The 26,122-nt window shown below is 43.2% G+C and overlaps 1 pseudogene; it reads right to left on the reverse strand.

Moving 5' to 3' along the window:
• Nucleotides 1–5,865: 5,865 nt before the first annotated feature.
• LOC117354943 lies at nucleotides 5,866–17,515 on the reverse strand (annotated as a pseudogene).
• Nucleotides 17,516–26,122: the final 8,607 nt, after the last annotated feature.

Here is a 26,122-nt window from a genome sequence, read left to right on the forward strand (position 1 = left end):
TGTTATGGTCACTGGAGGCTAGCGTTTCTCCCACCGAGACCTCCGAGACGCTTTCTCCGTTTGTAAGTACTAGATCTAGGATGGCCTGGGCCCTAGTGGGCTCATGTATCATTTGTTTAAGCCGTACTCCCTTCATGGACGATAATATCCTCCTACTCCCACAAGTTGTTGCTGAGAGTGTATTCCAGTCTACATCAGGCATGTTGAAGTCCCCTAACAGAACGGCGTCCCCCCTTAAAGTGATATTCTCAATGTCTTAAATTAATTCTGCGTCCTTGTCCTCCGATTGTCTTGGAGGTCTGTATACCACCCCAAGGTATAAACATTTTTCTCTGCCTCTGGCCAGGTTTACCCAGATGGATTCCCCGGTGTACTTGACATCGGTGATCCTGGTTGTTTTGATGTTTTCTTTGATGTAACGTGCAACCCCCCCTCCTAACTTACCCTCTCTGTCTTTGCGAAGCAGGTTGTACCCTGGAATAGTTATATCCCACCCATGAGAGTCTGTGAACCATGTTTCGGATATTGCCACCACGTCCAGGTCTGCATCCACTATTTCTGTTTCCAGTTCTAGAAATTTATTCCCTAAACTGTGTGCGTTAACATACATAGCTCTCCACTGTTTGTGTTTGCTAAACCCATGTAGAGAGCTACCCCTCTGTATCAAAGAGTCTCCTAGCGAATCTTTAGCAGTGAGGGTACTTACCTCGTACCTAGAAGCGGAGTTTTGGATCATCACATCAGGGTTGATACTTACTGCTCCTGTATATAAGTGGGTACCCTCCCCCAACTTACCTAGTTTAAAGCCCTTCTAAGTAGGCGGGCTAGACGATGTCCGAAGACATTCTTACCTCTGCTGGTCAGGTGTAGTCCGTCTGGTCCCTGGAGTCCCTGCAGCGTCTCTCCATGGTTCAGGAATCCGAAGTTCATTTCCCGGCACCAGCGTTGTAGCCACTCATTCGTCTTCAGGATACGTTCGTCCCTCTCTCTTCCCTTGCCCCTAACAGGAAGAATTGAAGAGAATACTACCTGTGCATCTGTCCGCTTCAGCCTCTTCCCCAGATCTCTGAAGTCTCTAGCTATGTCCTCCACGCTGTTCTTGGCTGTGTTATTCGTTCCAACGTGGATGAGCAGCATGGGGAAGTGGTCCTGGGGCCTAAGAAGTCTGTCAAGGCAGGCGGTCACATCACGTATTCTGGCTCCAGGCAGACAGCAGATCTCCCTTGACTGTATATCTGGCCTGCATACTGGTCCCTCGGTGCCTCTCAGCATGGAGTCCCCAATGGTTATTACTCTCTGCTTCTTTTGGGGGGGTCGATCTGCTGTCCCTGGGGATGATGACACGTGTTGAACCTGGTCCTGCTTCACATCGGCAGTCTCTTCTTGCAGTACGTGAAATCTGTTCTCCAGATTAAGTTGTGGAGTTGATGTGGAGTTGCCCTGGTGAGAGAAAGACACAATCAGTATTGCTCTGATGAAGCCTTAGCTGCTTAATCATTGTAGTCTCTCAATGTAGTTTAAACAACTTAGGGATTCTACTGCATTGCATAAGGCTTTTATATAGTGAAAGATAGTAGAGGAGGTTTTTTATGCCAGTGATTATATCAACCCCTACAAAGCCTCCTATTTATCTACAATTTTAACATATTGTTGGGTTGGAGGAGGGGATATGAGGCTTTTTCCTACCTTGTGATAATTTTCACAATATTAAGCCATTTAGTTAATGCTTGCTAATCCCTATTTTGTTTCTATGTAGACTTTTGGGAAACTATTTGTGGATCACTCCTTAGCTTTTACGTGGGGTGTGTGTTTACTGTGCTGCAAACATTTTGAGAGTGTGGTTGTTTTTGATTGTCTAATTTTGTCGGTGTCAAGTCAAAAGCGCGCTGGGACAAAGGCGCGCCCAGACAATTGAGCGCAGCGCATGCCACTGCGCCGCTCTAAATTACTGTTTTTAGCGCTCTGACGGGGGGGCGTGGGGGGAACCCCCCACTTTACTTAATAGAGATCGTGCCACGTTGTGGGGGGTTGTAACCCCCCACATTTTACTGAAAACTTCACTTTTTCCCTGTTTTTAGGGAAAAAGTTCAGTTTATAGTAAAATGTGGAGGGTTACAACCCCCCCAAACCCTCCATAACGCCGGCGCAATGTCTATTAAGTAAACTGGGGGGTTCCCTAACAAAACCCCCCGTCGGAGCCCCTAAAAACTGTAATTTAGAGTGGTGCGGCGGCGCGCGCTTTTGTCTTTCGTGCCGTTGTCTATGAACCAATTTTGTCTCATATAGGCTTGTGTGTGTTGGCCTACTTTTAAAGGACCAATCATTGCCGAAGTGTGGTGAATAAATGAATACTAACTGCCAGCTGTAGTGGTGCTTAATTTTCAGTCCTGCAAGGCGGAGTAGCCTAATGGTTGGTGCAGTGGACTGAGATCCTGAGGAACTGGGTTCAATTCTCACTGTAGCTCACTGTGATCCTGAGCAAGACGCTTAACCCTCCTTTGCCCCAGGTATAGAAACTTAGATTGAGCCCACTAGGGAAAATGAAAGGACCTGCATATAATCTGTACAGGGCTGCATATGTCTAGTAGCAGCAAAATGCTGTCTACACAAGGGAACTCATCACAAGTAAGTTCTGCTAACACAGCAGCCTACACTAGTACTGGCACTATAATCTACCACAGGGCTGGAGTTAAATTCCCAGCTTTATGGGGCCAGGTCTACAAAATATGCTAAAAATTAGACACTTAAGGCCCTGATTCTATAAAGTCCGTCTAAAGTTAGGCCCCAATATTGGTACTGATTCTATAAAACTTAGATGCCCATTATAGAATGATGCTCAGCATTCCAACATTTAGGCATCCCAAATTTATGCCTAAAATTAGGTGCCGATATCAGAGCCTAACGGCGCATGATTCATAAAGAGGCACTTAACTCAAAAACACGCCCATGATCCACCCCTAACAACCCCTACTTTTTGGGTTAGGTGCCTACTGTTTATAGAATTTAATTTTTCAAGTTAGGTGCCTAAGTTTCAGTTAAGTCCAATTAAAGCTGAGTGTGAAGTGTTGCATGCCTACAGCTCAATTAAATTAGATGCCGATTAGAGAATGACACGGGGACAAACTTGTTCCCAGTCCTGTAGGAACTCAATTTTCCTGTCCCATCTGTGAGTTTTGTCGCTGTCCCTGCCCCATTCCTATAAGCTCTGCTTTAACTGCACAAACCTCGAACACTTATGATATTAAAGTATTTAAGGCTTATGCAGAGAAGGATGGAGCTTGCAGGAATGGGGCAGGGGCAGGAAAAGAACTTGCGGGGATGGAAAAATGTGTCCCCTTGTCATTCTCTAAGCACCTAACTTTAGGCAGACTGAATTCAAGAAAGCATGGGATAGGCACATGGGCTCTCTTACAGAGGAAGAGTTAATGGTTACTGCAGACAGGTTGGGCCATTTGGCCTTTTATCTGCCATCATGTTTCTAGAACCATTAAAGCTCTATGACATCACAATGCAAGTGTTAAGAGCCTTAGCCAATAGGGAGAGGAGATGGTGGATGCTGTGGATGAGCCATTTGCCCTTTATCTGCCATGTTTTTATAGAATCGGAGCCTAAGCCAATATTGTATAATAGCACATTTGCATGTATAAGCTGTTATAAAATACTAGTGTAAGTTGGCAATCGCATGCCTAAAGTTAGGCACAACTAATTAAGTTCACACCTAAATGCAGCAGTACACATAAATGCCAAGAATCTATAAAATGTGCATCGACATCGTTGGAACGCCCATAACCCACCCATGTCAACTGGAGCAGGACTAAATAGCGTATTTTACTATTCAACTGAATTCAAATTTAGTTATTGTTTTTTATTTTAAAAGTTTCTATACCACTTAATAATTATGACAAACAAATCTTAAAATCAACAGGGGAGAACTATCTTTTCCAAAGAACTCCTTAAGTCATAAGAATGCAGTGACAAACAATTGCATTTTTAGCTGTTTCTTGAATTGAAACCAATCAATACATTGTCGCAACTGATCCACCAAAGCATTGAAAAATATTATTTGGCTGAATATGAATGCCAAATACGAATAACGAACATTGAGATTTAATACAATAAATGAGGCAACATGATATCAGAGATCAAGTATTTATTTCAATAGATTTTAGCATATTAAAAGTTCTGGATTATTTGTATTTGAATTTAAATCACTGTTTGGATGAATATAAATGTATTTGGGGCACTATTGGGGGTCAAATCAAATTGAATATGAATATTCAGTACAGTCCTAATGTCAACACCCCTTTATATTGTGTGTAATTCTGGTCACTATCTAAAAAAAGACAGCAGAATTAGGAAAGGTACCGAGAAGGGCAATGAAAATGGAAAAGGGATGGGGAGACCTTTCCTATGAGGAAAGGCTAAAGCAGCTAGGGCTCTTCAGCTTGGAGAAGAGAGGGCTCAGGGGTGATATGACAGAGGTCTATAAAATACTGAGTGGAGTGGAAAAGGGTAGATGTGAAACAAGGACTAGGGGGCATGCGATGAAGCTACTAAGTCATAGAGAAAACATTCTTCATTCAGCATGTAATTAAACTCTGGAATTCATTGCCAGAGAATGTGGTGAAACCAGTTAGCTTAGCGGGGTTTTAAAAAGGGGTGGATAATTTCCTAAACGTTTATAAAAGCCATTATTAAGGTGGACTAGGGAAATCCACTGTTTATTTCTAGAATAAGCAGCGTAAAATCTGTTTTACTCTTCGGGATCTTGCCAGGTTCTTGTGACCTGGGTTTGATCACTGTTGGAAACAGGATACTAGACTTCAAGGACCTTCAGTCTGTCCCAGTATGGGTAACCCTTATGTACATGTGCACTATATAAGTCATGTGCTAATTTTATATAATATATGCTTAATACACTTATGGACATAACAGCTAGTGTTAGACCCCTTGTATGTGTCAAGTTATGATAAAAACTGGCATTGTAAGCATGTACTGTAGTTATGGCAAATCATAACCTGTTAACTCTATAGCATGTATGTCTTTGCTGTAACCCGCTCTGAGCTCTTTGGGGAATACGGGATAGAAAATGAAATAGATAAGTGCTAATTAAGGGAAAGTGGATGTGACTTGATATATCGCCTTTCTGTGGTTACTATCAAAACAGTTTACTTTTTTTTTTTTTTTAATATACAGATACTTAGGGCTCCTTTTACAAAGGCGCGCTAGCGGGGTTAACGCGCGTGACTTTTCATCACGCGCTAACCCTCGCGCTGGCCAAAAACTACCGCCTGCTCAAGAGGAGGCGGTAGCGGCTAGCGCGTCCGGCGGTTTAGCGCGCGCTAATATGAGCGTTAAAACCGCTAGCGTGCCTTTGTAAAAGGAGCCCTTAGTTTTTGTACCTGGGGCAATGGAAGAGTAGATGATTTGCACAGTCACCAGTCAGACCCTGTTCCCCATTTACTGAACTAACAACTAGTAATGTAATGTAATTTATTTCTTATATACCGCTAATCCGTTAGGTTCTAAGCGGTTTACAGAAAATATACATTAAAATTATAAGTAAGAAAGGTACTTAGAAATTCCCTTACTGTCCCGAAGGCTCACAATCTAACTAAAGTACCTGGAGAGTAATAAAGAAGTGAAAAATAGAGAGAGAGGAAAAAATAAGAAAATAAACATTCTAACAAGACTACATTGATCTAAAGTACTTTGGAAGGTTGAAGAGAGGAGAGAAAGGAATAGACGCAGAATGGAGGAACCGTTGAACAATAGAATGTCTTGCCCACAGTGGTTAAAAGACTGGTAAACAACATGGAGTCTATGACTGACCAGGTATTGGTCAACCAAAATGTTGCAAATGCTTTATTTTACAATGAGGAGAATGTACAGGAGTGAGATTATGGGAAAAGTAGGCAGGTCATGTAAGCTCTTCCCTCCATCATTGTATCCATAGGAGGTTCGACATGACCCCTTGATTTGTTCAAAGGAGATGGGTTCATCAGCGGCTGTGGTGTTGGCCAAGTCATTCTTCACCTTCTCCACTGCCTCAAAGACACGCAGCAGGTTTAAGGCCAGAGCACCTTTGACTTCTTCTTCTGACCAGTTCCTACTGAGTAATTCTGCCACTAGATCGGGGTATTTGGAAACATCTTCCAGGCCCTCAGGAACATTGGAGACACCGTCATAATCTCCACCAAATCCAACAGCTTCATGGCCTGCGATCTTCTTAATATGGTCAAAGTGATCTGCTACTTGAGTCAGGTTAGCCTTTGAATTGCAGGACACATAATCGCTATAGAAGTTCACCATCACCAGACCATGTTTTTCCTTCACCATCCTGAGCACCTCATCGGGCACATTCCGTCAATGTTGACAGATGGTATACGCAGAAGAGTGGCTGAAGATCACGGGAGCCTTAGAGGTGGCCAAAGCATCTTTCATTGTTGCCACAGAGACATGAGCTAGGTCAACGATCAATTGGTAACTTAACACCAATCATTGGTACTTAGTGATAGTTAAACACCAATTTTCAGCCAATTAACCAATTAAGTTACATGCATAAGTGTGGTATTCTAGAACGGCACCCACAATCTAGTTTATAAAATGAGGAGATACGTTAGGACCATGGTTCTTAACCCTTTAATTGGCTGATGGTGAAATGGCTTGCTTTGCGTAACCTGATGTTGAACGAGAGCAGCGGTGCCAAGCAACAGGCAGTTGGAGATGCAGATCTCCCATAAGAGCCATAGAAGACACATGTTGCTTCTGAGCCCTCAACCAGTCGGGTTTTCAAGATATCTCTAATGAATACGCTTGAGGCAGATTTGCACAGGATGGAGGTGACAGGTATGCAAATCTGCCTCATGCATATTCATTAGGGATATCTTGAAAACCCAACTAGATGGGGGTCCCCACGGCGTTAGGATTCGTGCGCTCTTTTTGTGTGTTATTGCGAATTGCATTGGTTGCCTGTGGAAGCTCGGGTATTGTTCAAGTTGGGCTGTTTTTGTTACAAGGTTTTATATGGTGTAGTTCCTACTTATCTGGCTAATAGTTTTTCCATAGCTATGCACAAATGCAGTAGAAAAAATCATGCTCTGTTCAATTTCCCTTCTGTAAAAGGTTGTAAAAGCAAGAAATTCCTAAATCACTCTTTAGCATCTCAGGCAGCTTCTCATGAAAAAGAATTTCAATCATTGTTGCTCACAGCTGTTTCTTTCAGACATCTTTTCTCCAACTACCTGACTAACTGACTCATTCAAATATACGATTATGTTTAATGTTTATAATCTTTTGTAAACCGCGTAGAACTTTTTGGGTAACGCGGTCTATAAGTATAATGTTATGTTATGTTGAGGGGTAATAGCAAATGCCTTCATTAACAAGATTTGAATGGAACTCTGGTAATGTGAGCACATGGGACAGGTCCAGGTTGCAGCTCCCATATATAGGTATTGGTCTGGGTCATCGTTTTTTTAGTGTGCTTTAGGAAACCACACTGATTTTTTTTTTGGTTCATCTTAATACACAGCTGAGCCCCCAAGCTTGCAAGAATACAGTAGAAGACGGCGTCTATATTCTCCTATTCAGCAGCAGTGTGAAACATGAGCTGTAGGATGCTCCGTTTTGCTGATGTGTGTTTCTACTTAGCATATCTGCCTAAAGCTATCCCTCTTCTTCGTGCTGAATGTCAAAGCTAATTTTAGTACTCCTAGGTCCCATTTCTTAATCTCTACAGATTGTACCTGCTGAACTGCGTTTTCAGCAAACTTGTGCCAGCCCCAAAAGCTGGAGATCTTTTAAAGTGGCAGCTCAGATCAACAGACCCAGTAAGCAGTTTTATTTTTAACATAAATTCAAGTTGCAGTTAAAGTGAACTAATCGTGGAGTTTCTTCTTTGTTTCCGTCTAATTTTTGTTCTGTTTTCATTCCTCATATGCTTATTCTTAAACAGGAGCCTACAGAAAGTGCTGTCCCTCATCAGAGCTCCATACAAGCAAAAGATTTTCTGGATTTAATGCCACACCACTCAAATAAGAAAAACACATTAGAAAAGTAGAAACTGCAGCCAGTGCTGCTGTTTTTAAATGAAATTACAAAGCTACTGTAGGAAGAAGGGTTCTTGATTAGTTTAGTGCTATTCGTTACCACTAGAGAGACATGAAAGATATCGGGCATAACAAGAACATCCTGTCCTCCTTTTTTGGCCTCCTCTTTGGCCTTGCATCGATGGAAAGTGATGAAGTTTAGAAAGAGCAATAGCATATGTATCTCTAAAACATAATTTCATAAAATAAGCAAATATTGAGGAAACTGAGAAATCTTAGATTGCTAGAGTTCATTGGGATCTCCGGCAATGAAAATGCCAAACTGTCTTGAATTTGAGCAGCATCAGATCCTTGATGAACCTAGAGTTGTCTTTCTGATCTGGTAACTGTTTGACCCATCTGAGATATGTCCACCAAACCTTGCAAAAAGGAACCCTTGCATGATGAGATTACCAACTTCCTAAATTCTGAGCATTGTTTTGCCACTGTAGCTGAAAACAGTGTAATTTTATTTTGTAAAGTGCCAATTTGCAAAATTGTAATGCCATGTTTCAGTTCATCAATTGAACCATATAAATGAAAAGTATGGAACTCTGAGCAGTCATGAAGTTCCTATTCCTGCAGAAGAAAACTCCAAAGGAAATCCATAAATTTAAGATGCAAACATTGAGTGACAATTCAGCATGGAGATTTTGAGACCGAAGGTGCAGCAAGGTCTGGGAGGCCTCAAATGGTGTCAACTCTTGAAATTGTTGATCATGTCCATGACCTGATTTTGGTAGATCGTTGAATATCAGCTAAAACAATTGCTGAGACACTACAGCTATCCAAGGAACATGTAGGGTGTATAATCCAGGAGTAGCTGGGTATGCAGAAGCTGTCAGCCAAGTGGGTACTCAAATGTTTGAATGCTGATGAGAAACAACATTGAGTAGACCTTTCCAAGTGATTTTGCAGCATTTTCATCAAACTGGTGTCAACTTTTTGGCACAGCTAGTTACTGTTGATGAAACATAGTTACACCACTATGATCCTGAGACAAAACAACAGTCCACTCACTCAGGTGCTTCAAGGCCAAGGAAATTCAAGACCCAAAAGTCAGCAGGAAAGGTCATGGCCACAGTGTTTTGGGATCAAAAAGGTGTTGTAATGACTGACTATCTTCCAAGGGGCCAAACAGATAATGTAGACTACTACTGTATCTTGTGCTGATTAAACATAACATAACATAACTTTATTCTTCTATACCGCCAACAATTGAATGACTTCTAGGTGGTTTACACAGAAGAGAAACTGGACAATCAGCGAAGTACAAAATATTGGTAGTTAAAGTACATGTTACCTAGAGTATAGACAGTATAAGATTTTTGTTATGAATAAAGCTTCAGTTAAGAAATGAATTTATAAAATAGTACACTCTTAATCTCTTTTTGAAATACGATGTAAGATTGCATGATTCCACTAATATAATACCTAACCAGGACTCTTTACTTTCTTGAAATGCTAGCATCCTATCCAAAAAAGACCTGTAGCTACAGCCAGTGGATAGGTAAATAAATTGTAATTTAAAGGAGGCATTGAAAGAAAAAAAGAGACAGAAGCGGCATAAAGGGGTTCTCTTTTTGCAAGACAATGCACCTGCTCACAAGGCTGGCAAAATGATGGCTGTTTTGATGCGGATGGGGTTTCCGTGCATAGACCATCCACCCTACTCACCATCCACCTATTCCGTCTGAGTATTTTCTGTTTCCAAACCTTAAAAAGGAGTTTGAAAGAGCAACAATTTTTGAGTGATTTGGAGGTGATTGCAGCAGCAGAGCGGTATTTCAGCGACCAGACATCAGAGTGTTTTTTGAGGTTACAGAAACTTCAGATAAATGTGCCAAGTGTGTTGAACTTAGGAATGAATAGGTGGAATAACTTGTAAATTTCATGGCTCCACATCATTCGTTTCTTGGTTGGACTGGGAATGTTTCGGCACCCCCTCGTAATATCTGCCTTCATTTTCTCCGTTTTCCCTCCTTCCCAGCCTAAACCCAAGAATTTTGCTTTTGATTTATTGTCTTGGTTGTTGATCATTTGTTGAAGCTTAAAGCACCTTCCCATCTTGTGCCAGCCACAGAGCCAGTTTAAATGCTCATACCTCGGTTGAAAAAGTAAGCAGATCGATCATCTATTCTACAATTTATGCAATGGAAGCGTGTGCCCTGCCCTTCTCATGCCTTGTGAGTGCCCATCTGCAAAGGGCGCCATCAAAGAATAGTGCCTAACCAGATTATTTACACGTGTTTCCAAGTTTTTTTAAAAATTTGTTTTATCCCAGGACAAGCAGGCAGGTATTCTCACTAGTGGGTGATGTCATCAGACAGAGCCCCGGTACGGACGTCTCACAAGCACGTGTTGCTTGTAGAAACTTAAAAGTTTCTAGACGCCCGCACCGCGCATGCGCCGGTGCCTTCCCGCCCGGAGATCCGGGCGTGTCTCCTCAGTTCTTTTCTTTCCGCGGAGCTGAGAAGTTCAACTTCATCATGCGCTAGCTGAATTCAGTTAAATTTGCCTTCCTTGTCCGCGTTTTTCGCTTTCTTTTAATTATAGTTAACAGTACATTTCTTTTTCAGTTTAAAAAAAAAAAAAAAAAAAAAAAAGATTATTTCCTCCGGCGGGTCGAACGGGCCGGCCACGTGGCTCAGGCCCACAGGCTTCGACCTCGCGGCGGAGATTTTCCGGCCTATGTCCCGGCCAATCACCGGGTTTAAAAAGTGCAGCAAGTGCCAACGCGCGATTTCACTCACGGACCCTCACCGGCGCTGTTTGCAGTGTTTGGGTCCTGACCACATTCTGAAATCGTGCAGGCCTTGCTCTACCCTTACGGCACGCTCATTCAAACGGCGTTGCCTATTGTGGGAATCGATGTTCAAGATGGACGCAGCTAAGGATCCTTCAGCCTCCACTTCATCTGATACCTCCCTGGTTCGGGCGAAACCGGTATCGACCCCTCCTGCATCGAGTGTGGTGAAACCGGCATCGTTCATCCCGACAACATCCACGAGCTCGACGTCGGTGCCTGCCCCGGTCTCCTCGGTTCAGGTACCTCTTCCTTCCACAGTACCACCAGTGGTCATCAAAGTGCCGAAAGCTACTAAGCAGAAGCACTCGACCTCGAAGGAGCACGATGACCGTGCAGGAGGACCCCCTTTCGGTGCGGATCCCTCCTTATCGGCTTCGCTACGGTCAATGCTGGAAGCTCAATTCGTTGAGCTCATGCAGACCATCGGACCCGGGCTCATCGCTGCCATACAGGGTGACCTCCCGGTACCGGTCCAAAGGGGCGGTCCGCCCCCTCCCCCTCCTCCACGCCGTTCGACCTCGAAAACTGACGAGGACGAACGGGGGAGGGCGGCGATGCCCATGCGGCAAGCCTCGCTTACCGATATGCCGCCATTAGAGCCCATTACGCCTCCGCGCCAACATGGGACCAGACCTCCGATCGATACTCAAAGCCCTGGGCATAGTCAGGAAGAGTTCTTCCGTACTCCTTACCAGACTTGGGTAGCATCGCAAGAATCCGCATCGCAACCCCAGTTGCGATCCACCGCTTCCAGCCCTATCCACCACTTGGGGGCCTCGGGAGACCATGCAATGCACAGACGATCCCGATCCCCGTCCCGCCACCGAGACGGGCACCGATCAAGACACTCATCCTGGCACTCTTCACGCCACTCGGAGGTGTCACCGCAGAAAAAAACTGCAACGTATGGGATACTCCTCCTCGGAGGTGTCCCCTCCGGAGGGACCGGAGTACGAGGAGACACCCGTACCCGATTCTCCTTGCCACTCCCCGATGTCCATGGATCCGGAGGCCTCTTCCTCCTCCAGCCCGTCCCACAGACCGACGCTGGCGGATCAATTGTCTTTCTCATCATTCCTCCGACAAATGGCGGATGATCTGGATGTGACCCTTGACACGGGCTCCCGATACTCCAAGGAGTATCTGGACACCATGCATTTACCTAACCCTCCAACGGAGTCGCTTCGGCTCCCCCTGCATAAATTGCTGGATCAGACCTTCATGCAGTGTTTCGAAACACCGTACTCCATACCGGCGATTCCCAGCAAACTCGATGCTCGATACCGCATCGTGCACCATAAAGGGTTTGAGGGCCCTCAACTCTCCCACCAATCCCTACTGGTTGAGTCCTCTCTTAAACGCTCTCATCCCTCTCAGGTCTACGCCTCTGTGCCGCCGGGCCGAGAGGGGAGAACGATGGACAAATTTGGTAGAAAATTCTATCAAAACTCCATGATGGCATCACGGGTGCTGAACTACAATTTCTTTTTCTCTTCCTATCTGGAGTTCTTCTTGCCGGTGCTCCGCAAGTTCACTCCGTTCATAGACACCCAAGCTCGATTCGAGTTCGAGGAAGTGGTAGCCTCCCTCTCCCAATTACGCCTCCAGCTGATGCAATCCTCCTTCGATGCATTCGAACTCTCGGCACGTGCTGCCGCAAGCGCGGTAGCCATGCGTCGCCTGGCATGGCTCCGTACAATCGATATGGATCCCAACCTCCAGGACAGACTCGCCAACGTACCATGTGCGGGAGCTGACCTGTTCGATGAATCTATCGAAACGGTTACCAAGAAGCTGTCGGATCATGAAAAATCTTTTCAATCCATCCTGCGGCCCAAACCCAAACCTCAACAGTCTCGACCTTCCAGGCCACCCCTGATTTACCAGCGGCGTTACATGCCCAGACAAACGCCCGCTGCGAGACAACCTGCGAAGAGACAACCTCCCCAGAAGTCTCAGCAAAAACCTCAGCCACCGGCTGCACCCAAGGCTCCCCAGCCCTTTTGACTCCCCTCCGGGGAGCATAACCGACACCGTTCTGCACCCCTCAGCCTCTCCCATAGGGGGCCGCCTCCATCTTTTTTACCATCGATGGGAGGCCATAACCACGGACCTATGGGTCCTTACCATCATAAGAGAAGGATACTCTCTTCACTTCCACCGGGTCCCCCCGGACCATCCTCCAAGAGAGTATCCTTCAAGCTCGACACAGACCGCCCTTCTTCTTCAGGAAGTCCAAACCTTACTTCAGCTTCGGGCCGTCGAGCCGGTCCCGTCAGACCAGTTGAACCGAGGGTTTTACTCCCGGTACTTCCTCGTCCCGAAGAAAACAGGCGACCTGCGACCCATTTTAGACCTTCGGGCCCTCAACAAGTTTCTGGTCAAAGAGAAGTTTCGCATGTTGACTTTGGCTTCTCTATACCCCCTCCTCGAGCAGAACGACTGGTTATGCTCCCTGGATCTCAAGGAGGCCTACACTCACATCCCCATTCACCCGGCCTCCCGAAAGTTCCTCAGATTTCGGGTGGGAAATCTGCACCTACAGTATCGAGTGCTACCATTCGGCCTCTCTTCGTCCCCCAGAGTCTTCACAAAGTGCCTGGTGGTAGTGGCCGCGGCACTCCGAGACAGGGGCCTACAGGTGTTCCCATACCTCGACGACTGGCTCATCAAGGCCCCGTCAGCCCCAGAGGTCACTTCGGCGGTCTTGGCTACAACCTACTTCCTCCAGAATTTGGGCTTCGAGATCAACTTTTCCAAGTCTCATCTACAACCCACCCAGTCCCTCCCCTTCATCGGAGCGGTCCTGGACACCACTCGACTCCGAGCATTCCTGCCTCTGCAACGCATGGAGTCCCTTCTCCATCTCTGCCAGTCGGTGTCTACTCGCCAAACCCTACCGGCGAGACAACTGATGGTGCTCCTGGGCCATATGGCCTCCACAGTACATGTGACACCCTTTGCCAGACTCCATCTCAGGATCCCCCAGTGGACCCTGGCATCACAGTGGAATCAGACGTCCGATCCACTAACCAAACACATCTTAGTCACACCTGCTCTTCGGCAGTCTCTACTTTGGTGGATGACCTCTTCGAATCTATCCAGAGGTTTGCTGTTGCACTCTCCCCCCCATCAGAAAGTCCTCACAACCGATTCGTCGAACTATGCATGGGGGGCCCACCTGGATGGTCTCCGCACCCAAGGATTCTGGACCAGTGCGGAAAGACTACATCAAATCAATCTACTGGAGCTCAGAGCCATCTTCAATGCGCTCCAAGCCTTCCAACACCTACTTCACGACATGGTGATCCTCATTCGCACAGACAATCAGGCCGCCATGTATTATATCAACAAGCAAGGAGGCACGGGCTCGGCCCTCCTTTGCCAGGAAGCTCTACGAGTCTGGGACTGGGCGGTGCGCCACAACGCCTTCCTCAGAGCTGTCTACATTCAGGGGGAGAACAACGTCTTAGCAGACAAACTAAGCCGTCTGCTACAACCGCACGAATGGACTCTCCATTCCAGCCCCCTTCACCAAATCTTCACGCAGTGGGGGACGCCTCAGATAGACCTCTTTGTGGCTCCCCACAACTCCAAACTGCCTCAGTTTTGCTCCAGGATCTACACTCCTCATCGCCTCGAGGCAGATGCTTTTCTACTGAACTGGGGGAAACGATTTCTATATGCGTTCCCACCATTCCCGCTGATCCAGAAGACTCTGGTCAAGCTGAAACTCGAACGGGCTACCATGATTCTAATAGCTCCTCGGTGGCCCAGACAACCTTGGTTCTCCCTCCTACTTCAACTCAGCAGCAGGGAACCAGTACCACTTCCAGTGTTTCCTTCACTACTTACTCAACATCAAGGATCACTGCTTCATCCCAACCTGCAGTCTCTCCACCTGACAGCTTGGTTCCTCTCAACGTAACCCCTCACCAATTCTCACAAGAAGTGAGGGAGGTCTTGGAAGCTTCCAGGAAGCCCGCCACTCGACAATGCTACTCCCAGAAATGGACTAGATTCTCCTCATGGTGTGTTTCTAAATCAAAGGAACCTCAGCGAGCTTCCTTATCCTCCGTGCTGGACTATCTCCTACACCTATCTCAATCTGGGCTCAAGTCTACATCCATACGAGTCCACCTGAGCGCTATTGCGGCTTTCCACCAGCCCCTACAAGGGAAACCCCTCTCGGCCCATCCGGTGGTCGCCAGATTTATGAAAGGACTCTTCCATGTTAACCCTCCTCTCAAACCACCCCCAGTAGTTTGGGACCTCAATGTAGTCCTTTCCCGTCTCATGAAGCCCCCGTTTGAACCACTCAACAGGGCCCCTCTTAAGTATCTCACCTGGAAAGTGCTTTTTCTTGTAGCCCTTACGTCCGCTCGCAGAGTCAGCGAACTCCAGGCATTGATGGCGGATCCACCATTCACAGTATTCCATCATGACAAGGTGGTCCTCCGCACTCACCCGAAATTCCTGCCTAAGGTGGTCTCCGAATTTCATCTCAACCAATCCATTGTACTTCCAGTATTCTTCCCTAAGCCCCATTCTCACCACGGAGAATCGGCCCTTCACACTCTAGACTGTAAACGTGCTTTGGCTTTCTACCTGGATCGCACCAAGCCACACAGAACCACTCCTCAACTTTTTGTCTCCTTTGATCCTAATAAGTTGGGAAGACCCGTATCAAAGCGCACCATCTCTAATTGGATGGCGGCTTGTATCTCTTTCTGCTATGCCCAGGCTGGATTATCACTTCCTTGTAAGGTCACAGCCCATAAGGTCAGAGCAATGGCAGCCTCAGTAGCATTCCTCAGATCAACACCAATCGAGGAAATTTGTAAGGCTGCCACCTGGTCCTCGGTTCACACATTCACCTCACATTATTGTCTGGATACCCTCTCCAGACGGGATGGACAGTTTGGCCAAACAGTATTGAAAAATTTATTCTCTTAAGTCGCCAACTCCCCCTCCATCCCACTGAGGTTAGCTTGGAGGTCACCCACTAGTGAGAATACCTGCCTGCTTGTCCTGGGATAAAGCAATGTTACTTACCGTAACAGTTGTTATCCAGGGACAGCAGGCAGCTATTCTCACGTCCCACCCACCTCCCCTGGGTTGGCTTCTCAGGCTAGCTACCTGAACTGAGGAGACACGCCCGGATCTCCGGGCGGGAAGGCACCGGCGCATGCGCGGTGCGGGCGTCTAGAAACTTTTAAGTTTCTACAAGCAACACGTGCTTGTGAGACGTCCGTACCGGGGCTCTGTCTGATGACATCACCCACTAGTGAGAATAGCTGCCTGCTGTCCCTGGATAACAACTGTTACGGTAAGTAACATTGCTATACCGCTTATTCAAGCTTCTAAATGGAGTACATAAAAGTTAAAAATGGGTATTACAGTATACTATTTGCCAAATAAAGAAGGGGCCCCAATGCAAGTTAAAGCAGCAAATCAAGAATTACTGAATGTTTCTGAATTGTTAGAAACTTCAGATAGAGAAACAGCTGTACCTTCCACTTTGATTTTGACTGTAGCTCTCGCTATTGATAAAACATGGTCATTGAGACTTTTCTTTAAAAATAGACACAAAGAGTTCCTTGGTTGTAAAATACAAATGTTTCCTGACCTTTCCAGAGAAACTCAAAAGCGACGTAGAGAATTTTTGTTGTTGAAATCTGGAGTCACATCACTGGGAGCAACTTTTTACTTGAGACATCCTTGCAAATGTATTATTTACTACCATTCATTTAAATATGTTTTCTTTGAACCACAACAATTAACAGCTTTTCTGGCTACGTCTAGACTGGATAAAGAGAAAACAACAGCTCCATAATTTTATATCTGCCTATCTCTCAGTTTTGTCTGCATTCTATTCTTCTTTTAATAATATTTCTTTGTTCGCTCCAATGAAATCTTGGTTCTACATTTGAGGACTTGAGTTCAGTTGGTTAGAAGATTTTCTTGTATTTAGTTTCTTTATTGGACTGTATATGATTTATATGGTATATAGTTCTCACCTCACTAACTTTCTGTACAAGTGAATATTTGACATGTCATTTGAAAAATTAATAAAAAGAATTAAATATTTAAAAAAAATGGGTATTACATAAAATAATTCATACACACTCATGTTCGGATGAGCAACAAATACGATAGACATACTGAAACAGTGGGAACGAGGGAGGAACTACATCAGTTATAGAAAAACAAAAAAGGTAAGCACATACAGGAAGGGGAACAATCTGTAAAATTTTAAACAGAAAAAAATTAATGCTGAGCGTCCTTAATAGGATGGTTATAAGTCAAAAGCATCCTTGTATAGAAAGGGTTTTGGTGTTCATTTAAAATGGTCTAAGGACGTTTCTTCCCTTAAATAAAGTGGAGTAGAGTTCCAAATTTGGGGTGTGGTGACGGAAAAGATTGTTGAACGTCTCATGTTAATATGTCGTAAAGATGGAATGGATAACAGATGTGAGTGTTAGAACTAAGGGATCTTGCCGACATGTATGGAATGAGAGGTCTGTCTATGAATTCAGGAAGGTTTAAACCTCGAGCTTTAAAGGTTAGAAGAAGTATTTTATATGTAATTCTATGTGTTCACTTACGTGTGCATTGTTTTATCTTTTTTTAAAAAATAGATTTAGAATGGTGTTGGGGTTGTTTTTTTTTGTTTGTTTTAATTGGAGTGTTGTAAACTGCTTTGATGTTACATTCAGAAGCGGTATAACAAAAGCAATGAAATAAATAAATAGAACACTGGAACTTACCTGCGCACTTGCCATCTAAATTTAGACGACTGCTGGTAGAATTACTCCCATAAGTCTGGGACACCATTCACATCGCCTACAATGTCTAGCTGATTTTTTTTTTTTATAATGAATGGTGCTTGGAAAAAACAAGATCCCTAACATAGTTTCAAAACAGGAATCGAATGGGCTTCAGTGCATTTGCAGTGGAGGAATCATTACCATGGCTTTGTAAAGGGAGACCTTTGAAAATACATCAGCCCAACCTTTGCTAGGAAATTCCCTGAAACGCTTTGCACCATTTGCTTTATTTTGTCGCAAAAAATTGAATCGCAACTTTATCTTCACCGCTAAGTGCCATTTTTGCTAAAACAGATCTTAATGGTCACTTCCTGAATGCTGCCATTTTGAAAATAGGGATCATCCAGTTTTTACAGCACCCCTGGGCACTCTACTCATTGGCAGTGGCGTAGTAAGAGGGGTGCAGGGGGCACCCCTCCTCCTCCTCCTCTCTGCCACGTGTGCTCATCCCTTGCCTTCCCACATACCTTTTTTTTACCTCAGTATGAGGTTGCTCCCCACGTCAGCATCGCATCGGCGCTGTCTCCAATGTCACTTCCAGGACCTGTGCCCAGGAAGTGACATCAAAGGGTGCGCCAACACCAATGTGGGCATACTGCTCATGCCAGAGAAGTTGCAGAGTTGTGGGGAGAGGGAATGTGGCATGGGTTTGGAAGGGGGCAGGAGAGGGACACCACCATCCTGGGCACTGCTCACCCTTCCTAAGCCACTGCTCATCAGATAAGTCTCTCATCTTATCTGTACAGCCAGTTCCAGACCGTCCCTTCTACCTTGTTGCGCCGTATGCCGGGAACAAACTGCCTGACTTGATACGTCAGGCTCCATCTCTGGCAGTATTCAAGTCCAGACTTTAAAGCCTATTACTGAAGATGCTTTCAATTCCAAACTCCAACCCACCTTCTAAGCACCGATATCTGTCTTATTTTCTCTGTAATTCCTCCACCTGAACACTGCATATGGATGGACCTTTTTGACCTGTTTAATCTGTCTTGACTAGATTGTAAGCTCTTTTGAGCAGGGACTGTCTCTTTTTGTGTTTTGAGGTACAGTGCTTTGAATGTCTACCAGTGCTATAGAAATGATTAGTAATGGTAGTAGATTAATAATATTAATATTTATTTTTAAATAACAGTACATTTGTTTTTGTGTTATTGGGAAAACTGTTGGGGGGGGTCCCATTTTTTTCCAGACTGTGTGTATTGACTGCATTGCATTCATGTCTCCTTTTAATATACCAGTATTTTGGGGTTCTGCGCATCGTTTGATTATCTGTCTTTTCTATTGTGTGTTTCTGTGATGGATTCTTTCTTGGATATACTTGGTTCTTTGTCTTTCCTTATATTTCTCCCTTTTTTTATTTCTTTTTTTTAATGTTGATGATGCTAAATTAAATCTGTTAGTTCTGGAACTGAAATGCCATACTTAGAAATTTGAGTTTGTTTTTTTTTGTTTTTTTTTAAACCCGGTTGGGTATATATCCTCCATGTATAATAATAAAAAGTCAACAAGAGACAGCTGATACCTTGAGTTCTTTACTGCTGCTTCACAAAGAATATCAAAATGTGGGCAAGAAAGAATGAATAAGGAGAGCAAATCTCCACTAACCAAGAAATTGCATTATTTTATTTACAGTATTTATCTTCAGTGGATCACAATAAAATGCATGAAACGATAAAAGTAACATTAATGCTGGGCAGAGGAGAAGGAAGTATATCCATAAATCCAAATAAGCATGAATCAAATTCTGTTATAAAAACTTGTATATATAAGAAGGAATATTTATAGACTGTAAAGCTCCAAACACATACGCACATAAAATGAGATTCCATATTTTTAAAATTTTATTTATATATATTTAAATTTATATATATATATTTATATTTAAAATTTATTTATATATACTGTACTATCATGCATGCTAGTGGTGGACAATTAAAAAATTCATAATAAAATTCTAACATATAAATACAAATTCTATATAAAAAAGAAGACTCATTTTGCCAATATACCTCCGACCCTCCTACTTTATCCAGTGTAGCATCAGTCCCATCAAAGTTAACCTGCAATTATATCTCCAGGACGTCTAGCAGGGGAGATTATAATCAGGGCTACAACATTAAGGGGTCTGTTTACTAACGTGCAAAAAATTAACACACAATGGCCCTGACTCTATAACAGACATGGGCAATTCCGGTCCACGAGGGCCAGAATCCAATCGAGTTTTCAGGATTCCCCCAAGAAATATGCGTGAGATCTATTTGCATGCACTGCTTTCAATGCATATTCATTGGGGAAATCCTGAAAACCCGATCGGATTCTGGCCCTCGAGGACTGGAGTTGCCCATGTCTGTTCTATAAGAAGCACTTGCAGTGAGCACTTAGATCAGTGTGCTTAGACGAGCTAGGTGCCTAACTTACCCTCATTTTAATACTGTTGCAAAGCTGATCTTTGGAAAATGTAAATTTGACCATGTGACCCCTTTGCTTCAGAGTCTTCATTGGCTCCCGGTTTATTATAGACTTCAATTTAAATGCGCTTGTATTTCTTTTAAAATTCTACATGGTATCTTTAATCCTCTTATTCCTTTATTTTGGAACGTTTACTGATTCTCCTTTGCAAGAGGTAGCCAACAATTTAAACTCTCCTTTCCTTCTAAAAAAGGGATTAAAGGAGTCAAGATCTTCAGTCAATCTTTGGTCTTTAAACTCTCTCAACTCTGGAATGATCTCCCCTTTTTTTTTAAGGAGTTCCAGTTCATTTTAATTTTTCCGTAAATCTTTAACAACTACTCTGCAAACATTATGAAAATTAATTCTTTTGAAATTTTGCTATTATCTTCTATTTATCATTTGTAAATCATTCCCTGTTTATTTAATTGCTGTAAACCCAGTCGAGCTTTCTCAAAATGATGACTCGGTATACAAAGTTAAGCTTTAGTATAGTTTAGTTTAGCGTTTTATCACTGGCTGCGGCAGTAAAAGCTCCAATGCTCATAGAATTCCTGTGAACCTCAGAACTTTTCCTGCCATGGCCGGCAACAAAAAATGTTAATGCGGCTTCATAAAAGGGGAGAGGTTATTTTTAATTTATGTTCAATTAGCACTGTTAATTGAATAGTGGCATTAAAAACTAATTTAAAATAATTTTTAGGCAGGCGTCTAACTCGGTAAGAGCCATGAAGGCATCTCCACCAAGATGCATACCTGAAAATTAGGCATGGTTAGGAGTAAAATTTGAGTGTGGAATGAGTTAGTCGCTGGCAGGCACCTACCAGTATTTTAGGCCAAGAAAACCCTGACCTAATATAGCCTCCCCTTTGTAATCATCGCCCCCCTGCCATTTTTCCATTCTCTCCTCTCATCTTCTTTTTGGAGTCAATTCATGTACCATTGTGGGCATAGCTTCCCTCTTAGCTAGTGTGAGTTGGATCCATGCCAGCTCAATGACGTGTGTGTCACTATGACCCACTGGTGTGTCCACTGCTGTTAGGAAGCTCCATCCTCTTTGCCCTGCCGTGTTTAGCACTCCCATGACCTGCATCATAGGTTTAATTTTTGTGCATTAGGGCTTAGGCTCCTTTATTTAAGCCTCACACAGTCACTGAGGGCAAAGCTTGTTCTCCCCATTACTATACTACTTCAAGCATTGGCACTTTTCCTGCTTATCTTTACATAGTCATTAATCCAGAGAACGTCCTCATTCGATTGTATATTAAGGAAAGTTAAAGAGCTTCAAAAGCACAATTCATTCTGATGTATCTCAATATTTCATAATAAGTAATTCACCAAAGACTTGTTATATATTCAATTCCTTATTCATTTTATTTATGTAATACAGGATAAGACCTCAGTGCTAAGGTAGGGCTAGTCTCAGGGCACTGAGCAGACTGCTGGGCATGATGTAATGTAATGTAATTTATTTCTTATATACCGCTACATCCGTTAGGTTCTAAGCGGTTTGAAGAAAATATACATTAAGATTATAAATGAGAAGTAAGAAGGTACTTAAAAAATTCCCTTACTGTCCCGAAGGCTCACAATCTAACTAAAGTACCTAGAAATTAATAAAGAAGAGAAAATAAAGATGGTTGAAAAAAGAAAAATTCTATGTGAACTTATAGGATGGAAATTAAACTGGTCTGACCCAGCGGCGGCAATTCTTATGTTCTAATAAAATCTGTTATAGTACAGAGTTCACAGCGTAGCTAGCTTCCTCATTGGTCATATCCCTACCACCTTTCTTTTGTTAAATAATCTTAATTTCTATAATTTTTAAAATTTTATATTCTTTTTTGTGTGAAATAAATTAGTTTTTTAAACTTAGCTTTCTCATATCACATGGGTGTTTAGACGGGACTCTGACATGGATCCACGTTTCGCTAGGGCTGTTTCACGGAGATACGCCTAAATTAAAAGATACATCGGAAGATAAATATCTTAATGAAACATTCACCACTAAAATTATTCAAGTATAATTTCTTACCGATACTCAGACCCGTTGCCAGCTTCAAATCTTTTTCAACATGGCATTGTCTATATGACTATTTAAATATCTACTTGTCACATGACTATCTAAACCAATCAGAACAGAGCACTCTGCAGAGCACTGGGAAATTTAAAATTACATCAGAGACATCCATTCTACCTCGCTGTTTAATCCAAAAGGAATAACTGTATAAAGATTGAAAATCCATTTCTGCTCAAAAAAGTTCAAATAACTATCGATATTACCACCCTACTTTTATAACCTCTATAATCCTCCATTTTATGTTTCCTACAGTATGGCCTGCCTCTAGCCAGTGAGCTACAATCGGAGCGTGGAGATTTTTTGTATTTATATGGGATTTATGTTCTGTTAGACGTATCTTTATTTGACAACTGCTCCTAAACTAAACTAAACCTTAGGTTTGTATACCGCGCCATCTCCACAAGCGTAGAGCTCGGCACGGTTTACAGGGTTAGGTTGAAAAGGAGCTACAATGAAGGGTTATAGGAAAGGAGCTAGGAAGATAAAGAGGGACAGGGAACCAAAAAGCGGGAAGTGTTAGATTTTTGAAAAGAGCCAAGTTTTCAGGTGTTTGCGGAAGGATTGGAGGGAACTTGAAACTCTGAGCGGGGATGTGAGGTTATTCCAGAGTTCTGTGGTTCTAAAGGGGAGGGATGTTCCTAGTTTTCCTACGCGGGATATACCTTTTGTAGAGGAGAATGATAGTTTCAGTTTTGGGGAGGATCTAGTGGAATTAGGGTTAGAGGAATTCCAGAAGAGTGGGATAACGGGAGGGAGGATGCCATGTAGGATCTTGAAGGCTAAACAGGCACATTTAAAGAGGACTCTGGAGTGAACTGGGAGCCAGTGAAGTTTGGACAGGAGTGGGGAGACGTCGAACTTGCCTTTTGCGAAAATAAGCTTGGCCGCGGCGTTCTGGATTAGCTGAAGTCTATGGAGTTTTTTTTTTTAGTTAGGCTTACGGTAAATAGATGGAGTTGCAATAATCCAGTCTAGAGAGGATGGTGGATTGAACAAGGACGACGAAGTGAGAATGATGAAAGTACGATCTTGCTTTCCTCAGCATATGAAGACTAAAGAAGCATTTTTTTACCAAGAAGTTGAGGTGGTCATTGAAGGAGAGAGAGGAGTCTATGATGATTCCAAGGACTTTGCTTGAAAACTCAAGCTGAAGAGTGGAGCCGGAATATAATGGGATGGAGGTGGGTAAATGATCTAATATTGGGCCGAGCCAAAGTAATTTTGTTTTGGACTCATTCAATTTCATTTGTACAAAATGTGCCCAGGAATGGAGGTTATTATACATAATAATAATAATAATAACTTTATTCTTATATACCGCCAACAATCTTGCGACTTCTAGGCGGTTCACAATAAAGAGAAACTGCGCAGGCAGCGATTTACAGAGTATAGCAGTGTACATCTGATAGTAACAGCATTAGTAATAGTAACAACAGTTTATATACTGCAGGACCGTGAAGTTCCATGCGGTTTGCAATGAATTAGAAAAATTCCGTAAATTGATTGGAGCATTCATAGTTATTGATTAGGGGTTGACGGTTTACAAGATCAGATTTGGGGGGATTACGAAGGGGGCTATTGTCCTGATTCGTTACCTAGGTATTTCGAGAACAGGTATGTTTTTAGGTGTTTCCTAAATTCTCCATAGTTGTTTGTGTGTGTAATTAGTTTTTCTAAGTCTTTGCCCCATAAGGCTGCTTGATACGATAGAAGTTGTTGATGGTATCTCTTATATTTGCATCCTCTAGCCGGTGGGGAGACGAATTTCAGGTGTGCTCTTCTCTCATGTCTGCTGGTTGGGAATGAGAAGAGGTCTGTTATGTATTTAGGGGCTAGACTAGATAATACCTTGAAGCAGAGACATCCCAGCTTGAACTTCGTGCGTGCCTCCATTGGCAGCCAGTGCAGGAGTCGGTAGGAAGGGGTTATGTGATCGGACTTTTTCAGCCCGAAAATCAGCCTGACTGCTGCATTTTGTATCAGTTGTAGTCTCTGCATTTGCTATCGGGAGATTGCCAGATGGGTAATGTTGCAATAATCAAGGTGGCTTAGTATTAGGGATTGTACCAGAATTCTGAATGCTGATGCGTCGAAGTATGCTCTAATGGACCTGAGTTTCCATAGAGTAAAAAACCCTTTTTTGGCCAGGGAGTCCACGTGGTCTTTCATGGTTAGACCTTGGTCCAGTATTACCCCCAGAACCTTCATTGTTGGTTGAATGGGGTAGTTAAGATTGTTAATGCATAGTGATTTTGTCGTGATATGTGGGTGTGGCGAGGCTATAAAGAATTTGGTTTTGTCTGAATTGAGCTTCAGTCTGAATTCTGAGGTCCATTGTTCCATCAGGTTTAGAGCCTCTGTTGCTGTGGGGGTGATTTCGGAGGGAGATGTATTAAACGGGATAATGATTGTGAAGTCATCCGCATAGCTGAATACTTTTATACCCCTCTGGGCCAGCTGCGTGCCTAGTGAAGATATATAGACGTTGAAGAGTAGCGGGGATAGTGGAGACCCCTGTGGAACGCCTGATGGGTTTCTCCATGTTTTAGAGAGGTTGCTGTTGAAGCGTACTTGATAGGTGCAGGTCGTAAGGAATTCTCGGAACCAGTCAAGTACCTCACCTCCGATGCCGATTGCGTCTAAGCATTGTAGCAATTTTTTGTGATCTACCAAGTCGAAGGCCGAGCTCATGTCAAATTGCATTATTAAGGCATTATGGCCCTTGCTGAGTAAGTTGCGTAAGTATTCTAGGGTCGCTGCAATCACCGTCTCGGTGCTGAACAGAGGTCTGAAGCCAGACTGGGTTTCATGTAGTAGCGAGAACTGATCAAGGTAGTCCATCAATTGGGTGTGTACTAAACCTTCCATTATTTTTACGAAGAATGGTATGGATGCTACCGGTCTATAGTTGGTTACTGATGTTAGGGATTGTTTACGATTTTTCGGAATTGGGGTGATTATAATGTGGCCGTATTTTGTTAGGAATTTTCCGTTTTTGAAATTATTGGTCATATGACTCCACAGTGTTAGTTTAAAGTCTAATGGGGCCGCTTTCATAATGTAGGGGGGACAGGGATCTAGAATGCAGTTTGATTTAGTATATTTTTTGTAAAGTTTTGTGAAGTTATTCCATTCAGGATCCTGGAAGGAGTTCCAAAACATATCCACTGGTGTTTCATTTTCATGTATGTTGGCTATTTGATGTTCATATGTGTTGTTTGTTGGGCAATTGTTCCTTAGGTTCACAATTTTTGAGTCAAAGTGGTGCGCTAGATCGTCTGCTGATGGAAGTTTTATGTCGTGCATGGATTGGTTGTGGCGTGTGGTATCAAATAAATTTTTAACCAGGTTGAACAATTCATGAGTGTTGATTCCTTTTGAACTCGTATCGGATGTATGTATTTTGGATGAGTAGAATGTTTTTCTTTTTTCTTTTATCAGATGTTTGTAGTCCTTTATGTTTGATCTCCAATTGTTCCGGTCTGATATTTCTCCTGTTGTATTCCAGATCCTTTCTAGTCGTCTTACTGATTGTTTCATTTTTAATAGTTCAGAGTCGAACCAATTATTATATTTATTTGGGCGGTTTGTTCTGTTTCGTTTAGGGGCTATTTTATCTAAGATGGATGTGCTTGTTTTCGTCCACTGTTCCCAGAATTCGTCCCCTTCGTTTATCTCCTCGCGTAATTTGTAATGTGCCCAGTATTCCTCTGGGTTGATGTGGCCCCTTGTGAGATGTTCTTTTTTTTATCTTTGGGTGAGTTTTTTCTTTTGGTTGGTTCCAGATTAAGTTAAAGTAGTAGGTGAAATGATCGGACCAGATGTCATGGTACCAGATACCGTCAGATATAGAAATGGTGGGATT

Source organism: Geotrypetes seraphini, chromosome 2 (genome assembly GCF_902459505.1).
Source record: "Geotrypetes seraphini chromosome 2, aGeoSer1.1, whole genome shotgun sequence".
Classification (NCBI taxonomy): Eukaryota; Metazoa; Chordata; class Amphibia; order Gymnophiona; family Dermophiidae; genus Geotrypetes; species Geotrypetes seraphini.